At 38.0% G+C, this 20,523-nt stretch overlaps 2 pseudogenes; one reads left to right on the top strand and one right to left on the bottom strand.

Annotated features, from left to right (window-relative positions):
- Window positions 1–13,244: 13,244 nt before the first annotated feature.
- On the top strand, window positions 13,245–14,133 carry LOC143404264 (mortality factor 4-like protein 2; annotated as a pseudogene).
- A 3,806-nt stretch (window positions 14,134–17,939) lies between these two features.
- On the bottom strand, window positions 17,940–19,595 carry LOC143403647 (polypyrimidine tract-binding protein 1 pseudogene; annotated as a pseudogene).
- Window positions 19,596–20,523: the final 928 nt, after the last annotated feature.

Genomic DNA, 20,523 nt, shown 5'->3' with positions numbered 1-20,523 from the left:
TTAGGCACAGAGGTCATACTAGTAAAAAGATTTTGCAAGATCAGATGACATTAAATTATTAGACAGACTATATCTTAAGGGAAAGGACATCTGTAACCCTAAAAGTTAAATGTTGTATAACAAATATCCTTAACGATTTACATGCTCAGACAAAAGCCATGTATTCAGCAACTTTGTCATGGAAACAATATCTTAGCTCCTGGTTCTTGGTACTGCCTGATGAAAAACATTGTTAGTCTTTGTCTTTGCCATCATACTCATTGGCATATTCCTGTGCTATAGGATTTATTGCTACATCAATCTGGTTCCAGTACTAATGAATTCTTGTTTCTCTTATAGACCACCCATCATTCAAATGGCCCTCCAGTCTGTTATTTCTTAATTGGACTTTTATCATGGACCACTCAATAGACCCGATTTTTTTTAGAGGGGGACTCCAAACTCCTTGCCCCACACCGTCCCTTTTCAGCCTAAAAAAAGCCAGAAAGATCATCTTTGCCCCCCTTCCTTACAGCAGTAAGGAGTTCCCAAATTAGAGGGGGGGAAACAAAGCCAGATTTAAAGTTAGGTAGTCAGTGTAGTTAAATTCGGTCTAATATCAAGTGGGATCTAAAATGGAGGCCATACTAAAAATGATTCCAGGGAACGCGAAACAATTCATGTAATATGAGACCCTTCAATAATTATGATTCAGTACTTTTAAGATTAAAAGTAGTCAGAAAAAGGAGTGGGGAATGTAAAGGTAAAATTTCTAAGCTGATTCTAAGCCACAGAGCCAGAGTTAAAGTGTAAAAGACCGGACATTGTGAAGTTTCTAACTGCAAGGCTTGGGTTAAAGAGTAAAAGATTAAGTATTGTTACAATTCCTCTGCTACCCCCCGGAACCTGTAACTTGGTAGCTGTTAGGACAATACCCGAGCTGCCCAGTAAATATTCTCACTGACTCCTCTGGTTGTGTAATAACTTGGGGTTCTGTGAAGCTGGCACGTAGGCACCTTGGGCCCCCAGAACCAATCAGTTTAAATGTTCACCTTGCTTAAAAGTAACCAATCACCCCCATCCAATCTGTTCCCGCCAGTAAATGTACTAACCAGGTCTCAGAGTTGTTGTTCAATTTTCCTGCACCTCATGATGATTTGTTCTGATGTATGCAAAGCCCCCCGCCCTCTCCAAAAAGTGTACTTAAACTCTGCCTGACCTCTGCTCGGGGCTCTGGGCTGCTCTATCTTCCTGAGTGAGCCTGGAGCCTCAGCATGCTGAATCAATAAAAACCCTTTTGCCAATTGCATGGAGCCGGTCTCTTGTGGTCTCTCCCTCCGACGTTTCGCTGGACCCTTACATTATGAGAAGTATTTCCTTTCATGGGCGTATTTTACATGCTGAGAATTTCAGGAGAATTTATGAGTATTTTAAACTACTTTTAATGTACAGTGTTGGTATGGATATATATGTAGACAATTCAGTGAATATCTGTAGTTTGGCAAAGTTTCATTCACCATCAGTATGGAGTAGTCTGTCCTTATTCCTGGATATGAGCCAGTAACAGAAATTAAGATCTCTTTAGTAATGAAATGAAAAGTGGAAGGGCTTAAGAATGAAAAGGTATAAAAGATCTTCATGGATAAAATTTTAGACCACATCAGGAATTAGAAGCCTCAATATTGTAAAAGCATTCATTTAACTTACATTTATGGACTCAATATAATCCCATCCAGCATATTTTTGGATTATTTGAAAATTAAAGACATAATGCTCCATTACCTCTAACCACTTGAGTGTGTACTTAAACAGTGATGCTCCTTTTTAACCATAGTATACATAAAACTCCAGACATTAATATGATGACATCTAACCCATTGATTGAATTCACATTTTGGTAATTGCCCCAATAATGCTGCTGTCTTCAAGCATCCCAATCTAGGATCACATGGTGCATTTTGTTGTCTTATCTCTTTGATCTCCTTCCATCTGGAATACTTTTTTGGTCTTTTCATTCATGACCTTGACACTTGAGGAGCATAAGCCAATTTGTATAGTGTTGCTTGGTCAGTTTGGGTTTCTGTAATATTTCTCATGATTTGAGTTGGGATATACATTTGTGTTATAAATATCCAAAATGATGATTGATTCTTTTCATTGTAACATACTAGAAGATGCACAGTGTTTATTTGTCCCCTTACTGGTGATGTGGTCTTTGACCACTAGTTTATGATAGTATCTACAAAGTTTTTCCATTGTAAAGTTAGTAATTGAGGAGATTCCTGGAGACCATGAAATGTTCTAATTCCTACTGAATTGCTGACAGCTAGTTTGAGTCTGTTGACAATTCTTTCCTGAATCAGTTACTATTTTGATTGCCAGGTGGTGAGTCCACCACTTCTGCTTTGATATCCTATAGTAAAGAAGAACCTTCCCTTCTCTATATGTTTATTCATTTATATCAGTTTAGGCTTCTGGGTTATCATTTTATTTAAGTAGCTGATAATATATCATTTATTTTCATGCTGAAAATTTCCCGGATTTTGTCTGTGGGAATCTTTTTACACTATCTTCTAAGTCCCTTCGACATGTCTTCATGTCTTTTGGGATTCTTCCTTATTTTTGGTGTCTCAAAATGTTACAAGGTCATCTTGTACTTTTCTCTACCCCAGATCTAGATTAGACAGTTTCAAAGGAACACTGTTTTTTTTTAAAATGGGGAATGGTATATGGAATCCAAGACTGAAGAAGGATTCATGGCTAATTAGGAAGTTACTGGCTTTAACCTATTGGGAGACAAACCTGTACATATACACATGTAGACACAAATACATTGTTGTGCATTCTCATGTAAGCATACAACTTAAACCTTGAAAACCTTGAGTTCCCACTGATATTTAATTTTTCTTCTTTGATGCTTTAGGATTTCAACTATTTCCCTTTCCATATTTGTAAATCCCTTTTCTCATGGATTGGGATGCATGAAGACATCCCAATCTGGCTTCTATAATCCTAAGTATTTTATTTGTTCCCTTAACCTCCTGACAAGGTCAACTGCGCCTTGATTCTGCTTGGTCTCAAATATGCCAAATCCAGTCTTCAGTCATTGCTGTACTAGTTATGTCCACATGGATCCCTGAAAGGCCACTTGAAACATAACCTCTACTACACCAGCCCAGACCACACTAACTGAACTCTTAGCCCCAGGGAATTTCTTGCTGAGCCCACCATTGGAATCTTATGTCCCTATCATTTGCTAGAGAAAGGCAAAAAACAAATCAACTATCTTTTGAAAATGAGCATTTATTGAATTTTGAGTTTACTAAGGAAAGTTTAAAAAACAATGATTATACATGTTTACCAGAAATAATTAAACAAGCATGTATTTATCACATTTTTAGAAATAATTTGTAAAAAATAAAGTATGATTTTACTTTTGACTGTAAAAAATTTCAAATAGTAGTAATAAATTAATTAGTAAACCATATATGTTATGCTGTTCTAAAATGTCTTTACAATCAGCCAGTTTAAACCTAGCACCTAAAAAGAAGAAAAAGAAAAAGAATAAAATAATATATTATCTAACCATATATCACTAACATTGTTAATCAGCAACTTACATCCCTCCTTAATCATAGGCCTGTTTCTTCCCCCACTAGGGTAAACATTTGTGAATGGTTGAGCTAGGGGGTGCTAGAATTAACCCAGCATTTTGCACATACCAGGCAAGCATTTTACCACTGAGCTTTTTCTATTGGATGTTGAGGCAGGTTCTAACTTGCTCAAAATGGCCTAGAAATTGAGATCCTCCTGCCTCAGCTCCCAAGTAGCTGGGACTGCAGGTGTGCACCACATCACCCAGACATTATCTTGAGTATTATTATTTTTTGTTTGTTTTAATTTGCCATGAACATAGTATTCAATTTTGCCTGTTTTATTGACCTTTTTGCAAGTGGAATCACCAAATCTTTTGTTACTTTGTACAAGGCTGGAAAAAGAAACTTGGAATTCTCAATGTAAAAGCTCACCTAACTCCACTATCATCTGATAAAACAGATTTTATATGAAGAAGCACTATCAAAGACAAAGAGGGATATTTCAGGCCTAGTGTCATCATCACAGTGCCTCAGGGAACAGAATGTCCAGGATGTATATATGAGCTGGTTTTCCACAGCATCAAGCTCAGAACTCAATATTCCTTGAGCTTCTCTTTGGGATACTCCCTCCAACTAGCACTTCCCATCAATGGATAGAATCAGCTCTTCAGGATTAACCAGTTCATTCTCAAATCCCACAACATAGTGTCTCCTCTGTATTCTGAATGATGCTCTTGAACCCAATTCTGTGCTTCCTTCAGTAGTATTGCAAAAACTGCTCCATCATTACAAGCTTCAAGATTTTTCCCTTTGTGTGCATCTCCAGCCTGAGCCACACATAGCAAAGTTCTCAGAGTTGGGTCACTGCCTCATGGGGCCCAGGTGATATCCACACTGCTTGAATCGCTATCAAAAACCTTTGGGTCAGGGAGACAGTTCCAGGTAATACTTGATCTCTCTTCACTATTGGGATTCTACTCAAGTAAACTTCACTATCAGAAGTTTTCCCCTCTTCATCTGGAGTTGGGATAAGTGCTGAATCTTCTTCCACTAAATATGCAGACATTTTGACTTATAGTAGTTCCAGAAAATACAGTCAAGGCAGTATGAAAACCTGAGGTAAATGCCACATTTTCTTCATGAGTACTCCCCTGGCTCAGGAACCACAACATCTTTACTGTCCATGGCAGATGCAGAAACTCTGCTTCAAATAGTTTCCCAGAAACTTCTGCTGTAGGCACCTCATAAAGTGAGTTAGTTACTTATAAGACGAAATGATACAGTTTCTGTATGTGATGTAAAATCAGCAAAGAATTCAGAAGATAAAGTTGCTATGGCCATTGTTTATATTTCAAAACAGTCAAAATAAACTCTAGAAAGATGTTAAAAATAAAAGTAATTTAAAATAGAATAAAAATTATGAACCAAAATTTTGTGACTATTTATTCTAGCAGCAAACTACATTTTATTCTCAGAACAATATGCAAAAATATACTCTTGGCACACATTTCAAATTATATCATGTCTTGGTAATTCAAAGTATTCTAAACTTTTTAAAAGAGTGATTAAAATAAAAAGACCACTGGGGGCTGGGGTTGTGGCTTAGCAGTAGAGTGCTCTCTTAGCACGTACAAGGCCCTGGGTTCAATCCTCAGCACCACATAAAAATAAATAAAATAAAGGTATTATGTCCAACTTCAAAAAATAATTAAAAAAAAAACTGCTATGAGGAATGCAGATTTTTGCCAGGTAGCATTGTGCTAAGGCTAAAAGGTTATAGCCAGAGCCAAGTTCAGATCCTGCCTCTGCTATCTGCCCCTTGTCACTCCCACTGGACACATTCTCTAACCTCCCCATATTTCAATTTTTCTCCTCTAAGAAACAGAGAAGGTATCTGGAGAAATGAAATAAAATTACACAGTATTCATAACAGTCTCTGGTTTATAGTGTGTCTCAAAAATAAATCTTAGAAGATGCTGTTATCAAGAATATGTGTAGTAGGTCTAAGTCCACTTTAATTTGTCCACTAAAGTAAAACAATGGACAAATTTGTAAGAAGAGAATTTTCTTCCTCAACATTAATGAAGATCTCTGTGTTAAAAGAGATGTAGCTTCTTGGGACACAGAGAGAAAAGAAACCTTTGGGGAGGAGGCAAAAACAAGTAAAATTTTGGCTTTTAATTGCAACTTTAAGGTTAAATTAATCTGTCAACCCCAGAAGTGTCTTTATTTGGCTTAAGTGGGTAGAAGGTAGTATCCTTCATTGGGAAAAACTGAACACAAGAATATTTTGTTTTATTTATTTATTCACTGATGCATTTTGCTAGTGGGATTAGGGAGAGAAAAAAAATCTAATTTTGGAGTGGCTAATTTGGAAATGTTTAGTAGGCAGACAGACATTTGCTAGAACTGAAAGAAGAGGTCAGGACTGAAAATACAAATGTGAAGGTCCTAATCATGTTAATGGTCACTGAAGACATGGGAATGAATTAGGCCATTTGGGAACAATGGACAGAGAAGGAATGGAAAAGAAAGCCTAGAACTCCAAGGAACACCAATACTTTGGGTATTGGAGAAGGTGGGCAGTCAGAGGTGACTAAAATGTCAACAGAGGAAGAAGCAAAGATTAGGTTATCACCAAAACCAAAGAAAAAGATTTTTAAGGAAGAATTGCTCAATATTATCAAGTGTGGCAGAGAGGTCAGGTAAGATAGAACTAAAGAAGGCACACTGGATTTACCAAGTCACTGATAACACTGGTGAGTAGTTTCAGTGAAAAGGTGGAAGCCAGATGACCATGGGAAATGGAGACAGGGAACACAGACAACTCATCTGAAGAGAGAATTCAGGGTGGCAGCCAGATGGGATATGACATAAAGGAAGGAATTCATTTTAACATCCAAGAGACTTAAGTGTGCTGTAGGAGGAGTGGGAAAGAACCAGAATTGGAAAAAGCTGAAGATGAATAATGGAGGAGATCCAGTCCTGAGAAAGTCAGAGGGAAGGGATTTAGAGGACAGTTAGGAGAATGGGTGCTGGACAGGAGAATGTATCCTCTTTCATTATGAGGAATAAAAAGAAAAGAAAAATATTTGATATAGTCAAATTTATCATTGAATTTTCATCGCCCAGAATTTTTCTAATGAAAACTTTCATAGAAACAGCATAGCACTACTTGGCATGTAGAAGGTCCTCAAATGTTGGTGTGATACTTACTTTCTTACAATTTCATAAAAATCTTTGTAGCTTCATATAAGAAAATACTTCAATTGGATCACACAAATCCTAATGATAAATAAAAATTTTTAAAATAGCATGCCTTTTCTGGAGTAGGAGAAGGTGTTACTGTCTGTTGAGGAATTAATATTCAAAACTTATAAGGAATTCACACAACTCAATAGCAGAAAAACAACAACAACAAACAACCAAAAAGAGCAAAACTCAATTAAAATGGGCTAAAAATTGAAATAAACATTTTTCAAAAGAAGACACATAGATGACGAACTGGAATATGAAGAGAAACTTAACAGTATTCATCAGGGAAATGTAACTGAAACTACAATGAGATAATACTCCACAACAATTAAAGCAACAATTATAAATAGATAAAATAGAATAAGTTCTGGCCAGGATGTGGAGAAAAGAGAACACTTATACAGAATTGGTGGGGATGTAACTGGTATGATCAAAAAACAAAACAGTATGGAGGCTCCTCAAAAAGTGAAGAAAGAACTGGGCACAGTGGTGAACAATTATAATTCTAGCTAGTTGGGAGGCTCAGGCAGGAATATCCCAAGTGACTTGGGCAATTTAGTGAAACCTGTCTCAAAAGGGCTAGGAGCCGGATTTGGTGGCTGACACAAACAACCCCAGCCTTGAGGCTTTGAGGCATGGTAATTACAAGTCTGAGCAACTTAATGAGACCTCATCAATTTAATGAGACCAGCCTCAAAATAAATAATAAAAAAGGTTGGGCCGGGTGCAGTGGCACATGCCTGTAATCCCAATGGTTTAAGAGGCTAAGGCAGGAGGATCACAAGTTCAATGCTAACCTCACCAACAAAGAGGCACTAAGCAACTCAGTGAGACCCTGTTTCTAAATATAATACAAAATAGGGCTGGGGATGTGGCTCAGTGGTCAAATACCCTTGAGTTCAATCCCTGATTTAAAAAAAAGGGGGAGGGTTTGGGATTAAGCTCAGTGATAAAATACCCCTGGGTTCAATTCCCATTACCATTAAAAAAATTAAAAATAGAACCATAATATTATCCAGCAATCTTATCCCTGGGTATTCATCCAAAGGAAATAAAATTAACATTTTTAAGAGACAGCTGCAACTCCATATTCACCTCAGCATTATTTGCAATAGCCAAATAGGTAAATTGCCTTAAGGGATGAATGAAGAAGGAAAATGTGATGTGAGATACACACACACACACACACACACACACACACACACACACACATACACAATGGGTACTATTCAGGTTTTTTTTTAAAAAGTAGGGGGGGAGAAATTTTCCCATATGCAACAATGTAGATAAACCTGGAGCATATTATGGCAAGTGAAATAACCCAGACATAGACAAATACTGCTTGATCTCACTTGTATAGAATCTAAAAGTCAAATTCATTGAAGGAAATAAATTTATTTGGCTACAGCTATACAAATTCATCAATTCCACACTTTCTAGAAAGAACAATACAGATGCAGAAGACACAATAAAAAGTAAAACAAAAAATTCCTAGATTAATTCAAGAAAAAACCTCATAATGAAATTTTGAGAACACACACCACAGTCTAGACAACCAAACAAAACACCCAAGTTTCAGTAAGATTTAAAAATCCTGCAAGGACATAGGAAATTAAAATCAGTTGATGAACTGTGACCTTCTGAAAAAGGTAAAACTAAAAAGAAAGCAAAAGGAATCAGGGTTGAGTAGAGAAAGGTAAATGAAATGGTACATAGTGGATTTTTAAGCAATGGAACTATTCTACCTGGCACTACATAGTAGTACTGGATGGTGGATACATTCTGCATGGTACTGTATGATGGATACATCTCATCACACTTGTTAAAAGGTTTGGGAATGTAGCTTTGTGAATGAAGTGCAATGAAGCATGCAGTTCAATCCCAGACCTGCAATTATAAAAAAAAAAAAAAAATGGAGAAAGAAACAAGGGAATATAGAACTCGGAAGGTGAAGTGAACTGTGGCATCTATACCTAGTCCAAACTATACCTTTCAGAAGAAGGTAAAAATGTTTCCCAGAGATGCATAAAACTATTACCTTTCTGAATAAGACAAAGAAATATACAATAACATAAAAAATAAATAAAAAGTTAGGTCTTAAAAATTCAGAAAAACTGAGGTTGTCTGTTATTTAAAAAGTACTGTATATGTGAACAAAAAGACTTTTTGCGCTTTGTGAATATTGTAAAAACACAGGTGAAAATAATAGCTGTGAGCACTTTCTATTATCACATATTTTATTATTTTATGGGCAGTTTTCTCAAGAAACTTGTGGCTCTTAGTGTATATACTACCATGTTCACTGAAGCATTGCTTGCAATAGCCAAAATATGGAAATAACCTAAGTGTCCCTCAACACATGAAGGGATTCTTTAAAAGGTGATATGGTGGTATATAGCCACAATGAAATACTATTCACCCTAAAAAAACAGGAAATTCTGTCATTTATAACAATATGGATGACAGTATGTTAAGTTAGGAGATTATGTTAAGTGAAATAAGCCAAGTAGTGAAAGAAAAAACCTACACTCTCACTTAACATGTGTAATCTAAGAGTCAAAATCATAAAAGTGGAGAGTAGAATGGTGTTGACCAAGTCTCATGTGTGTGGCAGAGTTGCAGGAGGCAGCTGGTAGGGTAGATGGGGAAGAAGGGAGACTTTGGTAAACACGCAGGAGGTTAAGTTAAATAGGAGGAGGGCTATAATTAACAATAATGTGTATTTCAAAATAGCTAAGACAGAATTTGAAATGCTCTCATCACAAAGAAATAACAAATACTGATGTGATACATATGCTAATTTATCTGAAATATCACATGGCACCCCATAAATATATGTGAGTATTTTATTAACTAAAAATAAAATTTTAAGAAGGAATATTTACTGGTTTTTATAGATACACATAAAGCTTTACATAAACCACAAAATGTTTTGCTTTAAGACTTCACTCCAAAGCTTTTCTTATGTCCCTGCCTGAAACATTTCTCTTGTTCTGGTAAACTCCTGGAGTCTTCTACATGTAGGTCTATAGTAGTTCCATTGTAAAGATAAGATACAAGAGTAAGGGATAAGAGTTTAATGAAATTTTGATATGTATTATGAAAGTATTCTGCTGGTATTACCACAAAACTTCTTATCAAAAGAGAAATACATAATTCTAGAGGAGTAAAATGATGGGGGTTTCTGTAACAGGAATATTAAGTAGTGAAGTCAGAAAAGCCTGTATAGGCCACCAAGACATTCTTGTAGAGACAGATAAGGAGAAGAATGCAAAATGTTGACATTATTGAGATTAAGAATGAAAGAGCTAATGACAGAGTTGGAGCATGACAAAACAGCACAAAGAATGCTGCAAACTTTAGTGTGAAGCTCCATTCTGGCTGTCTGGGTTATCCTTATGATAATGATATCACAAGGATACAAACTCCGGCAGCTGAAGTAAATTACCATCAAAGAAACAGCAACACTACTAGCTAGCTCTACTTTGAAGGAAGGTCTAGGGAGGAGCCTGGAAGGGCTCTATCTACACATCTGTGAAAGGATGAGATTCCAAGGAGGCTATATATAAAAGGCCTGTACTGAGCACACATGCTGGGGCATTTCTTTAGTAGCATAGTTATTTTTCCTTTTTAGTGTCTTAAATTTTATTTTCGATATTTTTATTGGTGTGTCATAGCTATTACACATTTATGGAATTTTTTGTCACATATTCATACATGCACATTTTATAAGAATATAATTTAGCCAATATCACTCCTTATCACTTTTCCCTCACTCCCCTTCTCCCACTCCCTCATCTCTTTCCTCTTTTGATCTCCCACTGATTTTTAGGAGATCCACCCCAACTTTTGTTTTCCTTTTTCTCTCTAGCCTCTACATATTAGAGAAAAACATAACAACACTTGATCTTCTGAGTTTGGCTTATTTTGTTTAACATAATAGTCTCTAGTTCCATCCATTTTCTTGCAAATGACATAATTTTTTAAAAATTTATAGCTCAATAAAGTTTCATTGTGTATGTACACCACATTTTCTAAATACATTCATCTGTTGATGGACACCACGGCTAAATCCATAGGTTGGTTATTGTGAATTGTGTTGCTATAAACATGGACATACATGTATCCTTATAGTATGATGACTTTAATTTTTTATTATAAATACTGAGAATTGGTATAGCTGAGTCATATGGTGGTTCCATTTAAGGAACCTCCATACTGATTTCCATAGTGGTTGTACTAATGTACAATCCCACCAACAGTGTAAAAATGTCCCTTTCTCTCCACATCCTCTCCAGCATTTATTATTATTTGTATTCTAAATGACTGCCATTTTGACTGTTGTGAGATTTGCATTTCCCTAATTGCTAATAATGTTGAACATTTTTTCATATATTTGTTGGTCATTTGTATTTCTTGGTATAAGAAGTGACTGCTTAATACATTAGTATTTTTATTAATTGGGTTATTTGATTTTTTGAGTTCTTTATATATTCTAGATATTAATCCTCTCTAAAAACTGTAGCTAGCAAAGATTTTCTCCCATTCTGTAGGTTCTCTCTTTCTATTCCTAATTGTTGCCTTTGCTGTGCAGAAGCCTTTTAATTTGGAGCCATCCTATTTATTAACACTTAGCATTATTTCCTGAGCTTTAGGGGTCCTATTGAGAAAGTCATTGCCTATGCCTGTATGCTGGGATGTTGATCCTATATTTTCTTGTAGGAGTTGAATTGTTTTTTGGTGCAATAGTGGCACAGTTTTACTGTGGAATCTCCTGCTGATAATGATCATGATTAGTACAAATAATCTTCATATTTATGCATCACTTGACCTGTTTTACACCACTCCTCACATCTAGGAAACCTAAGAGTGTATAAGGTAGGTGAGTTAGAGAAACTACAAAAAAATATTTAAAACATCTTCTTAATTATTTTGAATGCTAAACAGATGTTGCTTTGAAGGCAATATAATACAGCAGAGAGTTATATTGCCGCTAGGTTTTATATAAGCTAGAGAAGCAAAAACAGTTTTCAAATTCATTTTGACTTGTTACCAGCTGATATATTAGTTTTCTCAAATGAAGAAATGCTAAGTGCTGATATTGCAGTTATTACTGAGTTCCTGGTTGCTGAAGGAAGCCTGACAATTTATTAGTATAATGAATTTACAATTCTCAACTTATTTAATTTCAAATACATATTATCTGTATTACTAGTTTGTTGATTATTTTTCCATTAGTAGAAATTGTAAGTGTCATTTATAGTGACTCATTTACAGTTGCTTATAAATGATTCTTTATTACTTTACTCTAAAACAAAATTTTAGAACCAATTACCTTTTTTGCAAGCTCTATGAACAATCTTTTTAATGACTTTGCTGGAGCTAATATATCTGAAGTTGTTCATATCTTGTACATGAAAATTGCAATGTTCACAGAACAGTCCAAGCAAGATAGTCAGGTGAGCTTGCTAGAAGTCATTTATTAACAATACGGAATGACCAAAATGCACAGATGAGACATAGAGGTGATATTTTAAAAATATAAAACTTACTTGGAACCTGAACAGGTCAAAAAAGATTAACAATAGGAGATAAAATGTTAATAATTTGTTTACACATCAGCACTAGAGAATTCCCAGAAAACTGCTATTGAAACATAAAATTTCAGCGAGGATATTATTAAATGAGCTTATTCTAATGCTATGCTACTGATGACTCATATGAAACAATAGCAAACATGCAAAGTCTAAAATCAACATTATGTGTAGTTCCTCATTTCTTCAGGCTAAAATAGGTCTTGAGTGTAAGTCAGATTCTAAGCCACAATTCATGAAAATACCAAATGATTAGGAGGAGTCTGAAAATTTCTTCTGAAACTAATTACCAGGGTTAAGACAAAAAAGAAAAAAATGTAAAACAGCAGATGGACTTCCAATCTTCAGTTTGTTTTTAATACTCATATCCCTATTTTCTCCCTCTCTCTCTCTTTTGTTTTTTTAGTTGTTTATATGCGGTATTGAGATTCGAACCCAGTGCCTCACACAATCCGGGCAAGTGCACTACTGATGAGCCACAATCCCATCTTCCTATTTTCTCTTATACTATACCTTTACCCTAACAATGTTTCAGTCTCTATCTTTAAAAATAAATACATAAGACTATGGCAGTTGGAGGGACGGCAGTGATCACACGTCGGCTGCTGGAAAGAACTGGATTCTTGTTTCAGATCACCATCAGAAAAGCTAAGTTTGCCTTACAGTAAGGATCAGGAGATCTGATCCTGTTTGCAGAACCATCCCTGATTGCAGAGCCTTGGGCTGTGTCTCTCAATTCATCCTTTCAGATCATCCCAGAAGATCTGTAAGATTCCATCTGGGAAATCACTAGGAGTTCTTGGAAGGGAAACAAGGAAGATTGTTGGTTGGAATAAAAACAGGGTTGAATGAGTTCCAGAAAGCAGGGTTCTCAAACTCGTGGACAACAATCTGCCGAAGAAGACAACTTTATAAAACCAACTGGAAGCAACATGCAGAGAAGTAAGATGAGAGGGGCCTCCTCAGGAAAGAAGACAGCTGCTCCACAGCCAAAGAATCTTGAGCCAGCTCTCTCAGGAAGATGGGGGGTCGCTCTGCAGAAAACCCCTCTTCGGGATCTGTGAGGAAGACAAGAAAGAACAAAAAGAAGACCCCTGGAAATGGAGATGGTAGCAGTACCAGTGAAGCACCCCAGACCCCATGGAAGAAAAGGGCCGGGCTGACCCCACTGTGGAAAGTGAAGAGGCATTTAAGAATAGAATGGAAGTTAAAGTGAAGATTCCTGAAGAATTAAAACCATGGCTCGTGGAGACTGGGACTTGGAAACCAGGCAGAAGCAGCTGTTTCAGCTCCCAGCTAAGCAGAATGTAGATGCCATTCTGGAAGAGTATGCCACTTGTAAGAAATCACAGGGGAATGTTGATAACAAGGAATATGCGGTTAATGAAGTTGTGGCAGGAATAAAAGAGCATTTCAATTTGATGTTGGGCACTCAGCTGCTCTACAAATTTGAGAGGCCCCATTATGCTGAGATCCTTTGGCCCACCCTGATGTGCCAATGTCCCAGTTTTATGGAGTGCCACACTTACTGAGATTATTTGTAAGAATTGGAGCAATGTTGGTCCATACACCCCTTGATGAGAAGAGCCTTGCATTATTGTTGGGCTATCTGCATGATTTGCTAAAATATCTGGCAAAGAATCCTGCATCTGTTTACTGCCAGTGATTACAAAGTGGCTTCTGCTGAGTACCACCGTAAAGCCCAGTGAGGGTCTGTATAAACTTTCTGTTCTTAGTCCTTTCTTTGTAAAATTGATGTTCTTTAAAATTGTTAATGTATAACAGGGCTTATGTTTCAGTTTGTTTTCTGTTCTGTTTGAACAAAATAAAAGGAGTACAAGCTCCTTTCCTCATTTCAAAGTTGCTACCAGTGTATGCAGTAATTAGATAAAGAAGAAAACATTCAGTAGAACATTTTATTGCCTAGTTGACAACATTGCTTGAATGCTGGTGGTTCTATCCCTTTGACACTACACAACTTTCTAATATGTGTTAAATGCTATGTGACGAAACGCCCTGATTCCTAGTGCCAAAGGTTCAACTTAATGTATATAACGAAAACCCATGCATTTGTGCTCTTTTTTTTTATGGTGCTTGAAGTAAAACAGCCCATCCTCTGCAAATCTATCTATGTTGTTCCTTATGCATTCTATCCTTGCTCAAATTGTTGAAGGATGGTGGTTTGTTTCATGGTTTTTGTATTTGAGTCTAATGCACGTTCTAACATGATAGAGGCAATGAATTATTGTGTAGCCACAGTTTTATGGAGAAGTTGATATTTTAGGAATTGTATTTCAGATCTTAAATAAAATTTGTTTCTAAATTTCAAAAAAAAAATAAATACATAAAATAAAATTGCTACTTGTTCTTGTTTCCCCCCTTTTACCTCATTCCATTTTTCTCCTTCTCTTCATCAACAAACCTTCCAAAAGTACAGTTACACTCCATCCTTCTGAGCTTCACCGCCTGCTCACTTGCTTAGTAATGAAAACCTGGTTTTTGCTCCTAGAACTCAATGAAAGGTCTCCTTCAGAGCTCGCTAATGTCTTGTCAAATAAAGACAGCAGCTCTAACCCCACCCCATGTATCCGCACAGTGCCAGAGCCATTTTATTTTTCATATTTGTATTTGTGTATTATGCCCGTCATTTTATTGAAACAGGTCTTTTGCTACCAAAATTCCAACCTCTGGCCCTTGAGTATTGTTCTATTTGCTATCCCTCCACCCCCTACATACCTTCATACACCTTGCTTGCACCTTACATTCAGAGATCAAAAAGAAATATCTATAAAAGATAAATGCAGTAAATTGGAAACAAAAAGGATTTCCAAAATGAACAATCTTTAATTTACATTCCAATCCTGAAAGAATATTATGTATGGCACTATTAAAATAACATATGCTAAAGTTCTTAACAACTTGGAAAATGCTTATTTTTATATTGTCAGCTTTAAATAAAACCAAGTTAAAATATGTGCATGCAACTTAGTTTCAACTATGCAAAGAAATTAATTGGAGGAAACTAGAAATCTATACTCCAAAATGTTATTTGTGGTAACTGCTAATGGTTAACATTTTTCCTTCTTGGTAATTTTATGCATTTTCCAAATTTCCTATACTGATCTTGTTATAATTTTAGACTCAGTAAAAAAGTGAGTTCAAGATCATTTGCTGGACTGGGATTATGTCTCAATGATAGAGTGCTTGCCTAGCATGTGTAATTCACTGGGATTCAATCCTCAGCACAACAGATAAATAAATAAATTGAGGTATTGTGCCCATCTACATCTAAAAAAAATTTTAAAAGATCATATTGCCTACTGAAGTAAGCCCGATTTTTATGTTGGCATTCACACAATCTAACCCTCAATACACTTTCCAGTCTTGTCCCTCACTATATCCCAAAACATTCTCTGCTCTCTTGCTGGACACTATGTTTTCAACAATGTATTCCTTCACGGTTGTGTCCATGACTTAGCAAGTCTGTCAAAAGTAGGAAATGTGAACCCTGAAGAACTTTGTTCCCTAAACCCTAATACAGAGCTAGAGGACAATGCTCAGAATCACCCAAGAAAAAAGAAATTCTTTTATTCAATCCATAATGGATATACTGGTAGCAATAAGAAACATAAAACTCAGTGGCTAACATGAAACATGGTAACATTTTTCTCTTTAGTATAAACTGCCACAAAAGTTAAAAATTCCTAATAGAATTTAGATACATAATCTGATCCTAAAAACTTAAACTTAATAAAAATAATAGCCACTTATATATGGTGGAGATCAAGATAAATCATAAGAATAAAATCTTTATACATTGTACAGATAGGACAATAAACACCAAGAAAAATAATTTCATAATACAAAAAAAGCAAAAAATAACAAAAAAAAATAACTGTCTGAAGCAGTATCTAGTAGATACTCAACAGGTATTCATTAAATAAAAGAATGCTCTTGTCCAAGGAATTAGATTGTATGTGATGAGAATTAGTCAGAAAACACTTGTTTTAGAAAATGACTTTTTTTAAATGTAATTCACATAATATTCAATTTACCTATTTAAAAGATGTTCAATAATTTTTACTACATTCAGTATGTGAAATCATCATAATCAATTTTAGAATATTTTTGTTGTTGTTATAAAACTGCTCTAACCGAGTTCTCTCTGTATTACAAGCCCGAGGACAGGCAATGGAATGTGTTCATGGCCACTGCGCTCCACGTACAATACTGAGCCTGTAATCGCTGTTATCAAAATATATGGGTCACCATAAAAAATCCGATGTGCTCCTCCACATATCAACAGGTATAAAAAATTATAAATATTTACACCCTTGTCACACTCTTTGAAACTGGGGATCCGAGGAGACCGGCCCTGTTGCTGGCGCGGTGGGACCTAGGCGTCCCCCAGGGTAGGAAGGTGGTCAGAACCTGGAGGTTCCCACCGCCTGGAGTCCCAGCATCAGAGCAGACAGAAAGAGAAACATGACTTTGGTCCAAAATTTGAAGCAAAAGGAAAAACAACAACAACAAAAACAAAAACAAACAAACAAACCCTGAAAGTTCAAGAGCTGGTCTTCCTAGGAAGATCTTGGAGGCTGAGTAAGGCCACTGAGGAGGGCAGTGCACAGCAAGGCCCTGCCCCTAGGGGAGGCTGGGTCCTGCCTATGATTTAATTGATTACAAAGAATAAAATAGAAAGTACAGCATACAAAATAATACCAAGAGAAAGATCACACTCATAACATTGGATCCTATTCCTATAAAAAGGTACTTAAAACTATTTCTTCTGCAAATAAATGAAAAAAGATTAGGATATTTGGTCAACTGGAAATATTACTAGGCACAGATGTCTGCAACCACATGAGAATATGATACAAAGATTACAACAAAAGGCTAAAAGCTCAAGGAGGCTGGGTTTGTGCCCTCTGGGCCTGGCCAGGCGAGGGGGACCTGGGTGGCTGGAGGACATGGGTTGAATCATGTCACTTGACATGATTCAAGTCACTTGACATGGGAGGGTGTCAGCCAGCCCTGCCTGCACCTTGGTCTCCACTCCCTCCCAGCACTGGGCACATGATCCGTGGGAGCAGGAGGCGGCTTTGCGTTTGCCTGGAGCAGATCCCTAGCCCCTGGGTCCCTGGGTCACCTTGGGTGGGCGTGCTGCTACAAGGCAGGTTGGTTTAAGGCACCAGGAGGCCAAGTCATGGTTGGGGGCCCCCTGAGGGACGCATGCCCACACACCCTGCAAGGCAGGGTGCTGGGTCTGGCCTGGCCTGACCCTGGGCAGGTTGGGGACCCCTTTTGCAGTCTCCAAGCACCTGAGCCATCAGTCACCACAAGGTCAGCAAGGTGAGCTAGATTTAATTTTTTAAAAAGCAGGTAAACTGATTTCACTTTAAAAATAAAATAAAATAAAATCTCTGGTCTGTTAAGGTCACTTCAGCTGCTTCTTCAAGTGGCTTTTCTCTGGAATGATAGAAGTGCCTTGGGACCCTAGCCGGAGGCTGGGCCCCTAGATGGTGGACTTGGAGAAGGAGACTCACAGGAGGTGGTTCTCGCCCAGGTCATGGTTGTGCAGGTCGATGAGCACCTGCACCGCCTTCTCCAGGGAGCCCATCTGGATCAGCGCCATTTTGTGGTCCTTCTGGAAGAATTTGAACCCCTTGACCACGCCCCTGTTGCTGGAGAACAGGACCTTGAGGTCTTCCTCCGTGATGGAAGGCAGGATGTTGGAGAGGTGCAGTGTGGCGGAGGGCGGGAAGATGTTCTGGAAGTTCTTGGAGCCGGCTTCTTGAAGGGGTGCAGGGGGTAGTTGCTGTAGTCCTTGTTGAGGCCCCAGTCCTCCTGGCTCACGCAGCAGCTGTACGTTCTGGTGCTTGAACAGCTAATGTGGATGGGCTTCCCATGCAGCTTGTGCCGGTTCAGGTGGCTCATGGCCAGCTGGGACTGGCTGCCATCTGCATTCTGCACCAGCACATTCTCCTTCTTGTTGAACAAGATCTTCTCCCGCTGCACGTCCCCATAGACACTGAAAAGAATAAAGAGGCTTTGGGGTGTGACTCTCTCCGGGTTGAGGTTGCTGATCAGCAGGACGGAGTTCCCAGCCCCCACCAGGCCTGGGATGGTGATTTGGCCTGCGGCAGCCATGGCAGCTGCAACTGATGGAATGGTCAATGGGGCCAGGGCTCCGTGCGTGTTAGGAACAGACAGACCTGTGGCTGGAGGAATTGCAAAGGTGGGAGGGAACCCAGCTCCTGCATATGGAGAGGCTGAGATTATACCAGGTGCACCTAAGGCCGTGGCTATGACCTGGTCCATTGAGGGCTGGCTGTCCCCAGAGGACAGGTCTGGGTGCCTATAATCGTGGCTCTTGTCCTTATTGTACTTGACATTGGGCTGGTGAGCTTGGAGAAGTTAATGCGTAGCATGCAGCAGGCCTTGTAAATGTTTTGCCCGACCATTGACAACTTGGTGTGCTGGGCGCTCACAGGGTCAGCATACTGCAGTAACGCCTGGAAGTGGTTGTTCTTGGTGAATGTGATAATCTTCAGGACTGTGCCGAACTTGGAGAAGATCTGGTGCAGCACGTTGAAGATCACAGGGTAGAAGACGTTCTCCACGATGATCCTGAGCACGGGTCTCTGCCCAGTCATTGCCATCCCAGCATCCTCGGCAGTGGTCGAGGTGGTCAAGGCCAGGTTCCCCAACTGGACTGAGTTCACGGCCTGCAGGGCCTCCTGGGCTGCACTTGGTTTGGGGACCTGTCAGTCTTGAGCTCCTTGCAGTTGGAGAACTGAATGTAGATGGGCTGGCTGCAGCACAGGTGTCACTGAGGTGCAATAGTTGACCATGTGTTGGCTGCCTCCTGGGTGTTCATCTCAATGAAGGCCTGGTTTTTGTCCTTCAGCATCAGGAGGTTGGTGACTTTCCCAAAGAGCAACCCCAGGGAGATGACCTCGCCCTCTGTGACATCGCTGGGCAGCTTGCAGATATGGATCATGCAGGAGGGGACTCCCACACTCCTGCTGTCACCTTTGAACTTCTTATTGTCATTTCCATTTGCTGCAGAAGCAGAGTTTCTGCTCATGATAAAGGGTCCATTAGTGATACATGTAGAGAAAAGCTTATCAGACCGCTTAGTGCTAACTGCTATGTCTGGGACCATGCTGTCTATGGCACACAGAGCAGACCTGCAGGGGATGGAGTGGAGGCTCTAGAAATTTAGAACATTTTTATTACCTCCAAAAGAAAGCTTGCACCTATTAGTAGTCATTCTGTAACTCCCTCCCACACCTCAGACTCAAGTGACAACCATTTTTCCACCAATTGTTTCTAATATTTTGATTTTTTCCAGATATTTCATATATACGGAATCATACAATATGTGGTCTTTTGGTGACTGGCTTCATAACATGATGTTTTACCTACAGTGTAGCATGTATCACTACTTCATTTCTTTTTGTTGCCAAATAATATTCCCTTTTATGGATACACCACATTTTATTCAGCTGACAGATCTGGGGTCATTTAGATATTTTTTGGCTCTTATGAATAATGCTATATAAAATTCATGTGCAAGTTTCTATGTACATATTTTATTTTCATTTCTCTTGCATATATACCTATGGGACTTATTGAGTCATATGCTCTTTCCTCTTACTGGTTCAGTCTAAGTTCAAAGAAAGAATGGAACTGTTAATTCTGGCTGAGAAATTAGAGAAGACTACTTAGAAAAAGTGGTATGTGAGCTAAGTTTTGAAATAAGAGTGACAGGACTCAACCACGAAAGGGAAAATGAGATGACAGAAAGTCAGACATTTTGACTTGAATAACATTTTGACTTATGTTTGCATATAATCATCCAAAGTACATGTATAAAGACACAAATTGGTGTGAATATATTTTATATACAACCAGAGATATGAAAACTGTGCTCTATAAGTGTAATACGAATTGTAATGTATTGCATTGTCAATTTAAAAAATCAATTAAAAATGCATTTTAAAGAGTGGTATATCAGTAGTAAATCTTCTTGAAGATAGAATATGTTTTTATTTCTGAATGTTTTATTAGTACATTATAGTTTCACATAATAG

Source organism: Callospermophilus lateralis, chromosome 7 (genome assembly GCF_048772815.1).
Source record: "Callospermophilus lateralis isolate mCalLat2 chromosome 7, mCalLat2.hap1, whole genome shotgun sequence".
In the NCBI taxonomy this organism is placed as follows: Eukaryota; Metazoa; Chordata; class Mammalia; order Rodentia; family Sciuridae; genus Callospermophilus; species Callospermophilus lateralis.
This window is presented reverse-complemented; position numbering and strand designations above follow the sequence as displayed.